Source organism: Photinus pyralis, unplaced genomic scaffold, assembly GCF_008802855.1.
Source record: "Photinus pyralis isolate 1611_PpyrPB1 unplaced genomic scaffold, Ppyr1.3 Ppyr1.4_LG7, whole genome shotgun sequence".
Taxonomy (NCBI): domain Eukaryota; kingdom Metazoa; phylum Arthropoda; class Insecta; order Coleoptera; family Lampyridae; genus Photinus; species Photinus pyralis.
The window spans coordinates 10,093,268-10,106,781 of record NW_022170738.1 but is presented as its reverse complement, the minus strand read 5'-3'; the positions used below and the strand labels follow the sequence as shown (position 1 = coordinate 10,106,781).

The following is a 13,514-nucleotide window of genomic DNA, read 5'->3' as shown; positions in this document are numbered from 1 at the left end:
TGTAATGGGCCGAAAACGAATTTGTTTTTAATAATTAATTACGTGTCAATTTGTATCCCACTTTGGGATCCAGGTAGTTTTATTTTAATGTGTCGATTTTTCTAATTTATGTTTATCCTAATGTTAATTTCAATTCAAAATTTGATTAGAGATTTCATTGGAATTTACGGAAGGTGATGGTGGCCTTCGTAACTTTCAAATTTATAAGAATGTTAAGTCAATTTTTCAGTTAAAATTCAAATTTCAAAAGATATTTCGACCGCATACCGTTGTACGAAACATTTCGCGTGAGAGATTTTCGCAAATAAAAACGCAAAACTCAAGTGGTCTCGCTGATGCCGCATACATAAAAAATAAAAAAAACCCATGCATAGAAAAAAAATCCTACCTTTATAAGGCTGCTCATCTGAAATCTGAAACAAGGAGAGGATTTACGTTAAAAAAACCAGAAAATTCTATGGTAAGCGCAAAATAAACAGGATTAAAACTTTCTGCGGGAAAAGGGCTTGCAGACATTTTGGGAATCTTTCCGGAAATTCAAAATTGTTGTTTGTTGAAAGGGATGTTAGTAAATGACTACGCTTACAACTACGCAAAAAATGGAAACTTACCTTTAGCCTTAATAATTGGGACTCTCCCGAGAAGGACCATTATCCACAGGAGGCACAATCGCACTCCGACTCCTGGCAAACGAGCATGGTAAGGTGCACCAATACCTGAAAAGTACAGTATTATTATTATCTTCTAATGGCGCATTGCTAAAATGTTATGGAATGAAGAAGGTAGGTACAACACTGATATTTAGTTAAATCAAATAAATGAACGACAATAGCGTACTCACCTCGTTCAACAGGAGTTGGTGTGGGTGGGTCTAGCAGAAGTTGGATCTTCACCAGTAGATGCAGGTCGCGCAAATCTTGTAGTACGAGCAAATGATATTCCCATTAACGATATCTGGAAGATAAAAAATTATTATTATTGCTTCTAATGCCGCATTCAAGAAATTTTGGAATGAAGAAGCTACACACTGATGCACGACATGGCGTACTCACCTCGTTCAACGAGATTTAGGGTAGACGTGGCTCTGGCAGGAGTTGGATCTTCACGAGTAGATGCAGGTCGCGCAAGTCTTGTAGTAAGGCCAAACGATAATTCTCATTACCGATATCTGAAAAGTAAAAAATAATATGCTTCTTATGCCGCATTGAAGAAATTTTGAAATGAAGAAGGTACACACTGATAATGAGGTGTATTTATCAAATGATGGAAGCACGACAATGGCGTACTCACCTCGTTCAACAGGAGTTAGGGTAGGTGAGTCTAGCAGAAGTTGGATTTTCACCAGTAGATGCAGGTCGCGCAAATCTTGTAGTACGAGCAAACGATATTCCCATTACCGATATCTGGAAGGTAAAAAATTATATTATTGCTTCTAATCCCGCCAAGAAACTTTGGAATGAAGAAGGTACACAGTGCTAATGAGATGTATTTATCACGACAATGGCGTACTCACCTCGTTCAACGAGATTTAGGGCAAACGTGACTCTGGCAGGAGTTGGATCTTCACCAGCAGATGCAGGTCGCGAAGGTCTTGTAGTAAAGGCACGTGATACTACCATTACCAGTCTCTGAAAGGTAAAATATTATATTATTGCTCCTAATGCCGCATTGAAGAAATTTTAGAATGAAGAATTTATACATGGATGATGGGCACTTGGTCGTGCTATGTTTGAAGTCAAAATCCAGTTGCCAGTTGCTGTAGAACTGTAACGACAGTGGTGTACTCACCTCGTTTGACAGAATCGAGGAGAAAAGTGGCGTTGGATCTTCATCAGTAAAAGCAAGTGGCGCAAGTCTTCCAATAAGGGCAGCAATGGCTCTGCGAACACACGGAAAGATTAGATAGTAGGCTTATTTTAGGAAACCTATTCTTTTGAACACAATCGCACTTACCTTCTTCTAAGTTGATTTTCGTGTAGATAATAAATGAGGTATAACGTTAAGCAATGGTCTGCATTTGATTAAAGTCAGTTCGCTTGGGAAAGGAGAAATTTGCTGCAACAGTCGCATTCTCAGGGAAAATCAGTTTACTTTACAAAACTGGCATGGCTGTGAATTCATAGTCATACTGGTCTATGTACAGTAAAGTGAATTTTGGCGAATGGATCATTGCAGTCAATTTACTTTACCAAGTTGCTCGACTGAGGAGATGATTACAACTCCACTTATTACTATGATACGAAAATCAACTACACTATAGTCGTATGTACACTAATCACTTCCCACTCTCACTGCTAAATACATAAAAAAAAAGAAATACGATAGACCCATGCATAAAAAAGAAAAATCCTACCTTAATAAGGCTGCCCTTCTGGAATCTGTAACAAGAAAATTTACGTCAAACAGTTGCGAAACAAGAGTATATTTATTTAAAAAGGGTATACATACTAAATAAACTAAACAAATATAGAAAACGAGCTCTTGGGTATGGCCAAATGACCAAATTTTAAACCGGATGTTAGTTTTGCTTTTATTTAAAGTGTATATGTATATACCAAATTTCATTTGAATGCCTCCATAAATAAGAAAGTTGGCCCTGCGCATGCGCAAAACCAAATTTTGAAACTGGGGTTAAATTGGGTTTTATTCCAAGTGGCTATGTATCAAATTTTATTTAAATGACTTCATAAATAAGAAACTTTGCAATTCGGTCTGTAAATGGTGGAGATGCGCAAAGGGCACTGTGAATGCTGATCGATTAGACTCAACTTTTGGAATTGTGTTTAATATGGCTAGAGCTATGCGCGTATTGAATATCATGCAATTCGGTTCATAACTAACGGAGATGTCAAAAGGGCCTACTTTATTTTTTGATCTACATTGCCAATTCACGAACTCCGATTTACAAATTTGATAAAGAAATTTCATTGTAATCGGTCCATTCGTTTATGAGTTATCGTACTAACGGACGGACGGACGGACAGACATCGCAAAATTATAAACTCGCTAGGAGCTCGTTAATAATTCAGAAACCAAGGTTTTAATTAAAATTTAACGTGTAGAATTAGAAAGGAAACGATAAAAATAAGGATATTCTATTTCAAATAATGATTTCGGTTTATTTTCTAGTACAACCAGTTAACTAAACAGTCTCTTTTGGACACCCTGTATTTATAATGATTTGGACTAAGAAAGATGGCAAGTTTGATATTTTTCGGCTGCAATATAATCAACGAAAAAAGCAATTTCTGACAGTTATCACTAGGGAAGAGATTGGGCTACAACGTGAACCGACAGACAAAGGACTAAAAAGTGAGAACATAAGTCATTCGTTTGTTGCGATAAGAATTATTGGTTTCTGCGCAACTGGTTTAAGTCTCAAATACAGGATGGCACAAAGAAAACGATCTGGGCTAAATTAATTGAACGTTGGGCTGTAGGATACGATCCCCCCATCCACAAACACATGTCTAGTTATTTATTTACTTTCATTTGATTTTCAAACAACATATCTTTTCGGATATTCAAGAAAATTAAAGAAATTCCAGGGAGAGGTGCCCTAAAACTTGATTTTCTTAAAAACGTTTCTTAGAAATGCCGGGTGGCAATTTGAAAACTTACTACCCCCCATTTCTTAGTAAATAAACGAGATATTTAAAAAAATCAAAATCCGTTTCGGTAATTCGGAGGGGGAATCACAATGACCTCCTCAACCCCCTGCGCCCCAGCCTCCCCAAATTTTAAATCTTAAATAGTGACCCCCCATGTGCGATATGTCGTTGGAAAGCTATGAAAAAATGCTTTCCAACCATACCAAATAGCATTACATTTAGGTTAGTAATTATCGTGCAAATCAAAAAATAAACTAATATGATACATTTGAAATCTGTCGTATTTAAAACGCAACCGGCGAACTAAGACAGAGAGTAATTCAAAAATGTCGAAATATGAAAGCATTTTTTCAGAGCTTTCCAACGACGTATCACACATGGGGGGAGCACTAATTAAGATTTAAAAGTTGGGGTGCTGGGGCGCAGGGGGTTGGAGGGGGTGCGTCGTCAACTATGTCATTGTGATTCCACTCCGAATTACCGAAGCGGATTTTAATTTTTTAAAATATCTCGTTTATTTACTAAGACATGAGGAGTGGTAAGTTTTCAAATTGCCACCCTGTATAAAAAAGTAGATTTAGCGAAAGCTTCAATTTAGATTTTTAAGAACCTTCTTAAAAGTTTCGAAAATTTCCAAAAAGATTTTTAGGAAAACTTTTCTGATTATGTTAAAAAACGATTCCTCAAAGAACTCAAAGCATATTTCGTTAAAATTCTGGAATTATGTTTTAAGATTTTTAGGAAGATCAATTGCGCTAAATTAAGGTAGATTCATTTTTATAAATCAATTTGTTATCAGGCATTTAAGAGAAACAATTCTAGGAAAAAATCAAATTTCTGTCTTAACTACTCAGAAAAGGCGATAATCACATCCACCTGTCAATTTAATTAAGCATTTACATTTGATAGCAGATAAAAACCAAACAAAATTCCCAGACATTTTTACCTTTAAATAAAAATGTAAACAAAAACAACCTTGACCGCTTTCTTGTATGATACAAATAATAAGATTTAATAACATTTATTAATTTAATTTATTAGTTTAACTTATTGTTGCAAAGGTCTAAATGTTTAAAATTTCCTTAACATGAATGCACTGGCTTTCCATATAACAAAAATGGCTCCATTTGCGTTTCTGCATAAAAAATTTTCATTTAAAAGCATGCAAATCTCCAAAAGCAACTTAGTTTGCTTGATATATTTTTTGGCTAACCCTCGCACATTTTGGAAAACAGAGAAAACTAAGAACGCAACAATTTTCCGTTTGAAAATTTGTATTCAAAAATCTACCTTGGTTTAGCAACATATGTAATGATTTTGGATAAGACGTATACATTTGAACGGGGCATTTGTTGAAGAGTGATGACTAATGGCTTATCTACAACTTGCAGGTGTCGTGAAGTTTTTGGTAAAGAAAGTATCGGCAATTTATTCACAATAGGATTTTCATTTTTAATTCGATCAATGATTCACTTTTTGTTTGAGACGCATGTGGGTACTAAAATAGGCACTTTTTGGCCAATTTCCGCAAATACTTACTTAGAGGGCATCACGTAAAAAAATTCAAAATTTGTATACAAAATAACTAGCAATAAAAATATGACCATTTAAGATAATTTTCATCAACGGCACATCTGTTGATAATTAACACTTAGATACCTGTAGAAAGGACACGTGTTCAAAATGTTTGATAAAGAAAGAAAGTATAGAATCGCAATACATTTAGGATGAGGTTAATCATGCGAACGTAATAATTAGGTACCTTTTTTGCGTTTTTACGGCGTCTCATGAAAAACCAAAATTCCGATTCCGATGTGCGCAATGGCTATAATGGTATTACATTGAGGGTAAGGTATTAAAAGACCCAAAACAGTGACTTAAACTTAAGTGCATTTGAAGAAAGATATTTTAGCAGAATTTTGGGAATGTGGTACAGCAATAATGATATTTTTGGAAATAAATTTTGCAAATACCCACTCACCCTTAGCCTTAAAGAGTTCAGTCTCTCCAAGGGAGGAACCATAACCATTTACCCCATTAACCATTGGAACACCACCACAAACACGCGCACACCGTTTAAACTTTCGCCAACGAATGCGCTTCGGAATGTTACAGGCAAAGCGATTATAGGTTCGGTCGGCATCGGCGCAACCTCGTTTACCTTTAGTCACCATAATATACCTACATTAATTTTGAATTGAAATAATAGCCTTTTTTGAGTTCAATGACATCTAAACTACTTTGAAAACTACCCCATTTACTTATTTTTTTATCTCAACGTTTAATACCAACCACATTACTCATAAAATCGTTGATCCGGGCAGCAAAAGCCGGTCCTTCGGTGTGCTTGAATTCAACAAACGCACTTTTAGCAACAAAAAAGGCTCTATGGCGACAAAGCTACCGGAAAGTGATATATTTGTCCGTCCGTCTGTCCCTCAAAAACGACTTCGGCGGTTTACAACCATTTTCAGATGAATAATTAAATTTAAAAAATGTAGGTACTCTAATGAAAGATCACAACTAAAAGAACTGTATTCTATCCCATCCCCTTACGGCCCTACCCCCTACCAAGATTGGTTATACATATTTTCCACAGATTCAATGATTTGTGGAGTGATTTTCCTATAGAACATTTTTAAGCTTGTTTAGGTTTAGAGGCTTTTCCAAAGTTCCCAGAGCCTCTCAAAATTTGTAAAATGAAAGTGAATTTAAATTAACCAAATTTTAAACAAATAAAAAACTGTAAATTTACATAAAATACAAAATGCCAAGTTTAAGAATTAAAATTTTTTTTCAGAAAAGATAAAAAGTACACAATTTTTAGAGAGTTTCTAATTAATTTGCTAGGAGCATGTCCAAATACAGGGAAAATCCTAGAATTCGCTGAAATTTCTTAATTTCGTTTTAATTAAAATGGTGTCAAAACAATAATGCAGTATTTTTCAAATTATTTTAGGAACTTTGGAATACCGACAGACAGTGAATAATCTCAAAATTCCCAGAACTTAAATTCAAAGTGTCCAGAAACCTACAAATTTGTAAAAATAAAATTTCTGAATTTCAGTTAAGAACCTTAAAACCATTTTTAGCTAATGTGCTAACAGTGAAATGTAAATTCACATTAAACGCGATTTTTAAACAACAATAGTAATTAATGTGTGTTAGTTTTGCAAATCGCCTCTTCGTATTTAAGTAGAACCAATTTACAAAAAGCCACAAATACAGGATGCCGTAATGAAAACGATCAAGCGGATTGATTCATAGTTAGGACATGGGGTGTGCACCTTTAATACCCCTCGACCACATGCATGCAACACGTGGAAATATTCCTTTAGCAGCAGATCAATTTTGGGGATTGCAGTGATTCAAATTGAACAAACTAGAATGGAGGAATTTTCAAAATTCAGAAAATTTAACCAAAAATTAGAGACAAAAATTCCCCCAGAAGCACACTAAAAATTTAAATTCTAATTGCAAAATTATGTGTATACAAAAATACGTGACCAAAGTTTCTAGTAAGTCACCTTTGGCAAAATAAGGAGGCTTCCAGCATTTTTAAAGGAAATAAAGGATTTTTATAACAATTTCTAAAAACGATTTCAACAAGATTTTCCTAAGAAGCCTCCTAGAGAGATTCCCAAGAAAGTTTCCGAAAAGATTCCAGGGTCCAATTTCTAAGGCAATCTCTTTTAAGATGGTTTCTAGAAATATCTCTTCGGACGTTTGCAAATCTTCTCAGAGATTAATCCAATTTTTGAGAAAATTAACATAAAAGCTCTTAATGGTTTTTATAAGAAAATTACGAGAAAGTTTCTAATAAAAGCACGTATAACGCCTCTAAAAAAATTGTTTATGGGAACCGGTTTCAATTTAAAGAAGATTTCAATGTAATTTTTTTAAGAAAACTAAATTATTAGGGATTTTTCTGAGAATATTTTCAAAATGATTCTTAAGAAAAGTCTGCCGAATATATCAAAAAAAAACCAAGAATACTATCAAAGAATCTTTCCTAAAAATTTCGGAGTTGGTTTGAAGATCTTGAAGAATATCTCCACCATCGCTAAGATTTTTAATTTGTTCTAGGAGGATTTCAAAGACATTTTATGGTACCTATTTATTATTTTCTAAAATGACGTCTAAGATTATTTCTAAGAAAATCGTTTCTACGTTACTAAGATGATTTGCTTTTTAGAAAAATTATTATGAAGATGAGGAACTTATTAAAAGTATTGATATTGAAGGTAAAATCCTTAGAATATTTTCACTGCGATTCTTTCTATAATTGCGAAGACGGTTTGAAAAGAACGTTTAGCAAGAGCAAAATTCTTTAACAGGTTTCTAGCAAAATCTTAGAAAATCCTGTAGATTTCCGATAGGATTTTCAAATAAATAGCTAATCTTAAAGAAATGTCTTTATAAATTCTAAATTTAAGATTTGTAGAGCATTTTAGAAGGCAATTAGAATTACGAGAGAGATTTTAACAAGTTTCCAAGACGATTTTCTTCTATTAACGTTGTTTTTAAGACATTTTGGAAGATGGCTTCGACGGACTTTCTAAGGGGTCTTATATTTTTAAGTAGTTTCCAAGAGCAAAATTTTTAACCAAATTAAGATTTCCAAAGAACCCCAGTCCGTTTCTAATGTGATTTCCTAGGATGGTTTGTGAATTGTGTCTATGTCCTACAGCTGCTGTAAAAAATATGCTTTCTAATACGATTTTTCTATCTAAAAGATTCTTTGAAAGGTTCTTCAAGAAATTTTCCCACCCAACTTCGTTAAAAAATGCGCTAAAAACATCTAAGAAAATTCGTAAGCTTTCCCTTCTCACATTTCTTGAAAGTTTCTAGGCAGACTGCGAATTATTTAGCATTTTCTAAGAAAATTTCTTAGAATATTTTCTTGCGCATTTTCCAACTGCTTCCGAAAATCAAAATTACAACAACCAATAATACACAGTTGACAACAAAGACTACCCCCTCGACGTGCGTTAGTAGGTCAAGAAAAATTAAGGTAGATTAATTTGTATAAATCAATTCTAGGAAAAAATAAAATTTCTCTCTTAACTACTCAGAAAAGGCAATAAATCACATCCACCTGTCAATTAAATTAAGCATTTAAATTTGATAACAGATAAAAACCAAACAAAATTCCCAGAAATTTCTACCTTAAATAAAAATGTAAACAAAAATAACCTTGATCGCTTTCGCGTATGATCCAAATAATCCCCATGCCGTTACATAGACCAACGACAAATTAATAAAATTTAATTACAAATGTTAGTTACGTAAGAAGGAGACCGCCCTTGTCCATCTTAAATAAGATTTTCTACATTTCATCCTACCGTATGAAATAAACATGGCAATATTAGCTTAACTTATTGGTGCAAAGGCCTAAATGTTTAAAATTGCAAGTCCGTAACTTCCATATAACAAAAATGGCTCCATTTGCGTTTCTGCATAAAAAAATATTTCATTTAAAAGCATTCAAGTCTCCAAAAGCTACTTAGTTTGCTTGATATATTTTTTTGCTAATCCTCGCACATTTTGGAAAACAGAAAACTAGGAACGCAACAATTTTCAGTTTGAAAATTTGTATTCAAATCTACCTTGATTTAGCACCATATGTAATGATTTTGGATAGGCGACGCATTATGTTGAAGAGTGATGACTAATGGCTTATCTACAACTTGCAGGTGTCTTGAAGTTTTTGGTAAAGAAAGTATCGCAATTTATTTACGATAGAATTTTCATTTTTAATTCGATCGCAATGATTACCTTTTTGTTAGTCTTTGCGTTATCTCACGAAAATCAAAAATCAATTTCAAATCACGTTAACAACGACTAATACCTACTGCCGATTAAAAAACTCCAAATCTAATTAAATAGACGCGGTAATCAGAATTTTAGTCAATCCCTAAAAGAAGACGCATTTAGGTACTAAAATAGGTACTTTTTGGCCAAATTACGGAAATACTTATTTGGAGAGCATCACGTAAAAAATTCAAAATTTATATACAAAATGACCAGCAGTAAAAATATGATCATTTAGGATAATTTTCATCAACGGCACATCTGTTGCTAATTAACACTTAGATACCTGTAGAAAGGACACGTGTTCAAAATGTTTGATAAAGAAAGAAAGTATAGAATCACAATACATTTAGGATGAGTTTAATCATGCGAACGTAATAATTAGGTACCTTTTTTGCGTTTTTACATCGTCTCATGAGAAACCAAAATTCCGATTCCGATGTGCGCAATTACTATAATGGTACTACATTGAGGGTAAGGTATTAAAAGACCCAAAACAGTGACTTAAACTTAAGTGCATTTTAAGATAGATATTTTAACAGAATTTTGGGAATGTGGTACAGCAATAATGGTATTTTTTGCGGGTTTGGTAAGTTTATATGGCTCACAATTAAACAAATACCCACTCACCCTTAGCCTTAAAGAGTTCAGTCTCTCCAAGGGAAGAACCATAACCATTTACCCCATTAACCATTGGAAAAAACACCACAAACACGCGCACAGGGTTTAAACTTTCGCCAACGAATGCGCGTCGGATTGTTACAGGCAAAGCGATAACAGTTTCGGTCGGCATCGGCGCAACCTCGTTAAAAAATGCGCTAAAAAAATCTAAGAAAATTTGTAAGGTTCCCGCCTCTCATTTCTTGAAATTTTCTAGGCAAACTGCGACTAAGAAAATTTCTTAGAATATTTTTTGCGCATTTTTCAACTGCTTCCGAAAATCAAAATTACAACAACCATAATAATACACAGTTGACAACAAAGACTACCCCCTCGACGTACGTTAGTAGGTCAAGAAAAATTAAGGTAGATTAATTTTTATAAATCAATTCTAGGAAAAAATAAAACTTCTCTCTTAACTACTCAGAAAAGGCGATAAATCACATCCACCTGTCAATTAAATTAAGCATTTAAATTTGATAACAGATAAAAACCAAATAAAATTCCCAGAAATGTCTACCTTAAATAAAAATGTAAACAAAAATAACCTTGATCCCTTTCGCGTATGATCCAAATAATCCCCATGCCGTTACATAGACCAACGACAAATTAATAAAATTTACTTAATTACAAATGTTAATTACGTAAGAAGAAGACCGCCCTTCCTTGTCCATCTTAACTAAAGTTTCCTACATTTCATCCTACCGGATGAAATAAACACGGCAATGATGCAAAGGCCTAAATGGTTAAAATTGCAAGTCCGTAACATTAATGCACTGGCTTTCCATATAACAAAAATGGCTCCATTTGCGTTTCTGCATAAAAAAATATTTCATTTAAAAGCGTGTAAGTCTTCAAAAGCAACTTAGTTTGCTTGATATATTTTTGGCTAACCCTCGCTCCTTTTTGGAAAACAGAGAAAACTAAGAACGCAACAATTTTCCGTTTGAAAATTTATATTCAAATCTACCTTGATTTAGCAACATGTGTAATGATTTTTGATAGGCGACGTATTTTTGAACGAGGAATATGTTGAAGAGGGATGACTAATGGCTTATCTACAACTTGCAGGTTTCGTGAAGTTTTTGGTAAAGAAAGTATCGCAATTTATTTACGATAGGATTTTCATTTTTAATTCGATCAATGATTACCTTTTTGTTAGTCTTTGCGTTACTTCACGAAAATCAAAAATCAATTTCAAATCACGTTAACAATGACTAATTATCTACTGCCGATTAAAAAAAGTCAAATCTAATTAAATAGGAGCGGTAATCAGAATTTTAGTCAATCCCTAAAAGGAGACGCATTTAGGTATTAAAATAGGTACTTTTTGGCAAAGTTCCGGAAATACTTATTTAGAGGGCATCCCGTAAAAAAATTCAAAATTTATATACAAAATGACCAGCAGTAAAAATATGACCATTTAGGATAATTTTCATCAACGGCACATCTGTTGATAATTAACACTTAGATACCTGTAGAAAGGACACGTGTTCAAAATGTTTGATAAAGAAAGAAAGTATAGAATCGCAATACATTTAGGATGAGGTTAATCATGCGAACGTAATAATTAGGTACCTTTTTTGCGTTTTTACGGCGTCTCATGAGAAACCAAAATTCCGATTCCGATATGCGCAATGACTATAATGGTACTGCATTGAGGGTAAGGTATTAAAAGACCCAAAACTTAAGTGCATTTTAAGATAGATATTTTAACAGAATTTTGGGAATGTGGTACAGCAATAATGATATTTTTGCGGGTTTGGTAAGTTTATATGGCTCACAATTAAACAAATACGGAATACCCACTCACCCTTAGCCTTAAAGAGTTCAGTCTCTCCAAGGGAAGAACCATAACCATTCACCCCATTAACCATTGGAAGGACACCACAAACACGCGCACACCATTTAAACTTTTGCCAACGAATGCGCGTCGGATTGTTACAGGCAAAGCGATAACAGTTTCGGTCGGCATCGGCGCAACCTCGTTAAAAAATGCGCTAAAAAAATCTAAGAAAATTTGTAAGGTTCCCGCCTCTCATTTCTTGAAATTTTCTAGGCAAACTGCGACTAAGAAAATTTGACCTTTAGTCACTATAATATGCCTTAATTTTGAATTGAAATAATAGCCTTTTTTGAGTTCAATGAAATCTAAACTACTTTTAAAACTACCCCATTTACTTATTTTTTTATCTCAACGTTTAATACCAACCACATTACTCATAAAATCGTTGAATTTGCGGGCAGCAAAAGCCGGTCCTTCGGTGTGCTTGAATTTAACAAACGCACTTTTAGCAACAAAAAAGGCTCTATGGTGACAAAGCTACCGTAAAGTGATATATTTGTCCGATCTTGGTTTATACTGTTTATAGTAACCTGTAATGATTTTGGAATTATCGGGAATTATCCTGTAGGTACTTAGTATAGGTACCATTCAAAATCCAAATACATATAGGTATATTTAAACGGCTCATACGTTAATGACTAATAGCTTATCTGCAACTTGCAGGTATCATGAAGTTTTTGATAAAGAAAGTATCGCAGTTTATTTATTTACGAGAAGATTTTGATTTTTAATCCAATCAATAATTACCTACCTTTTTTAATAACAATGCTGCCGATTTAAAAAAACCTAAATCTTAATCTAGTTAAATAAATAGGAGCTGTAATTATTATTAGAATTATAGTCAAACCCCCAAAGCTCTATTTATACTAAATACATTTTGGCTAATACTCGGAGTTCAGGAATCACGTAAAAAATGAAGAATTGAAACTTTGTATCCAATAAAACCAAATTTACTTTTATTTAGCAGTAAAAATACCTATGATCATTTGAGATCATTTTCTTCAACAATCATCAGCACATCTGTTGATGGATGACTAATGCCCTGTTTGTAAATGGCACATGTTTGCCAAATTTTTGGAAAGAAATGAAAGAATCGCAATAAATTTAGAATGGGGTTTTAATTTAATCATGCGTACAATAATTAGGTACTTTTTTTTGGGTTTTTACGTCGCGTCTCATAAGAAACCAAAATTCCGATTCTAGAATGATGCGTAGTGACTAATGGTGCTACACTCAAAGACCCAAAACGCGGACTCAAAACACTAAATTAATTTAATTGGGGATTTAGGGGATGATTTTTGGGGTTGAGTGAGTTTTGCATGTATCCCAAATAATTAAAAATAAAAACTCACCCTAGCCTTATCAGTTGCAGTCTCTCCAAGCGAAAGACCATTACCATTCACCCCATTGACCATCGGAACTACTCCAAATTAACCGCACAGTTTAAACTTTCACCAAGGAATGCGCGTCGAATTGTTACAGGTGAAGCGATAAGAGGCGAGGTCGGCGTCGGTCGACGCAACCTCGGTTATCTTTAGTAACCATATGCCTTAATAATTGAGAATTGAAATTTTTCTTAATAA

General features: G+C 33.9%; 1 long non-coding RNA gene across 4 annotated transcripts; it reads right to left on the bottom strand.

The window, feature by feature from the left end:
- Window positions 1–381: 381 nt before the first annotated feature.
- Window positions 382–13,380, bottom strand: LOC116175914. 4 transcript variants are annotated; one of them, XR_004146386.1, is made up of 8 exons: window positions 13,284–13,380; window positions 1,789–2,378; window positions 1,514–1,628; window positions 1,291–1,403; window positions 1,053–1,168; window positions 842–954; window positions 612–716; window positions 382–413 (listed from the first exon to the last, which is right to left on the bottom strand). It is a non-coding gene; the product is annotated as an uncharacterized LOC116175914 (long non-coding RNA). The 4 variants fall into 4 exon arrangements; XR_004146384.1 differs by lacking the exon at window positions 13,284–13,380 and adding an exon at window positions 11,899–12,004; XR_004146385.1 differs by lacking the exon at window positions 13,284–13,380 and adding an exon at window positions 10,056–10,168.
- Between the last annotated feature and the right edge of the window lie 134 nt (window positions 13,381–13,514).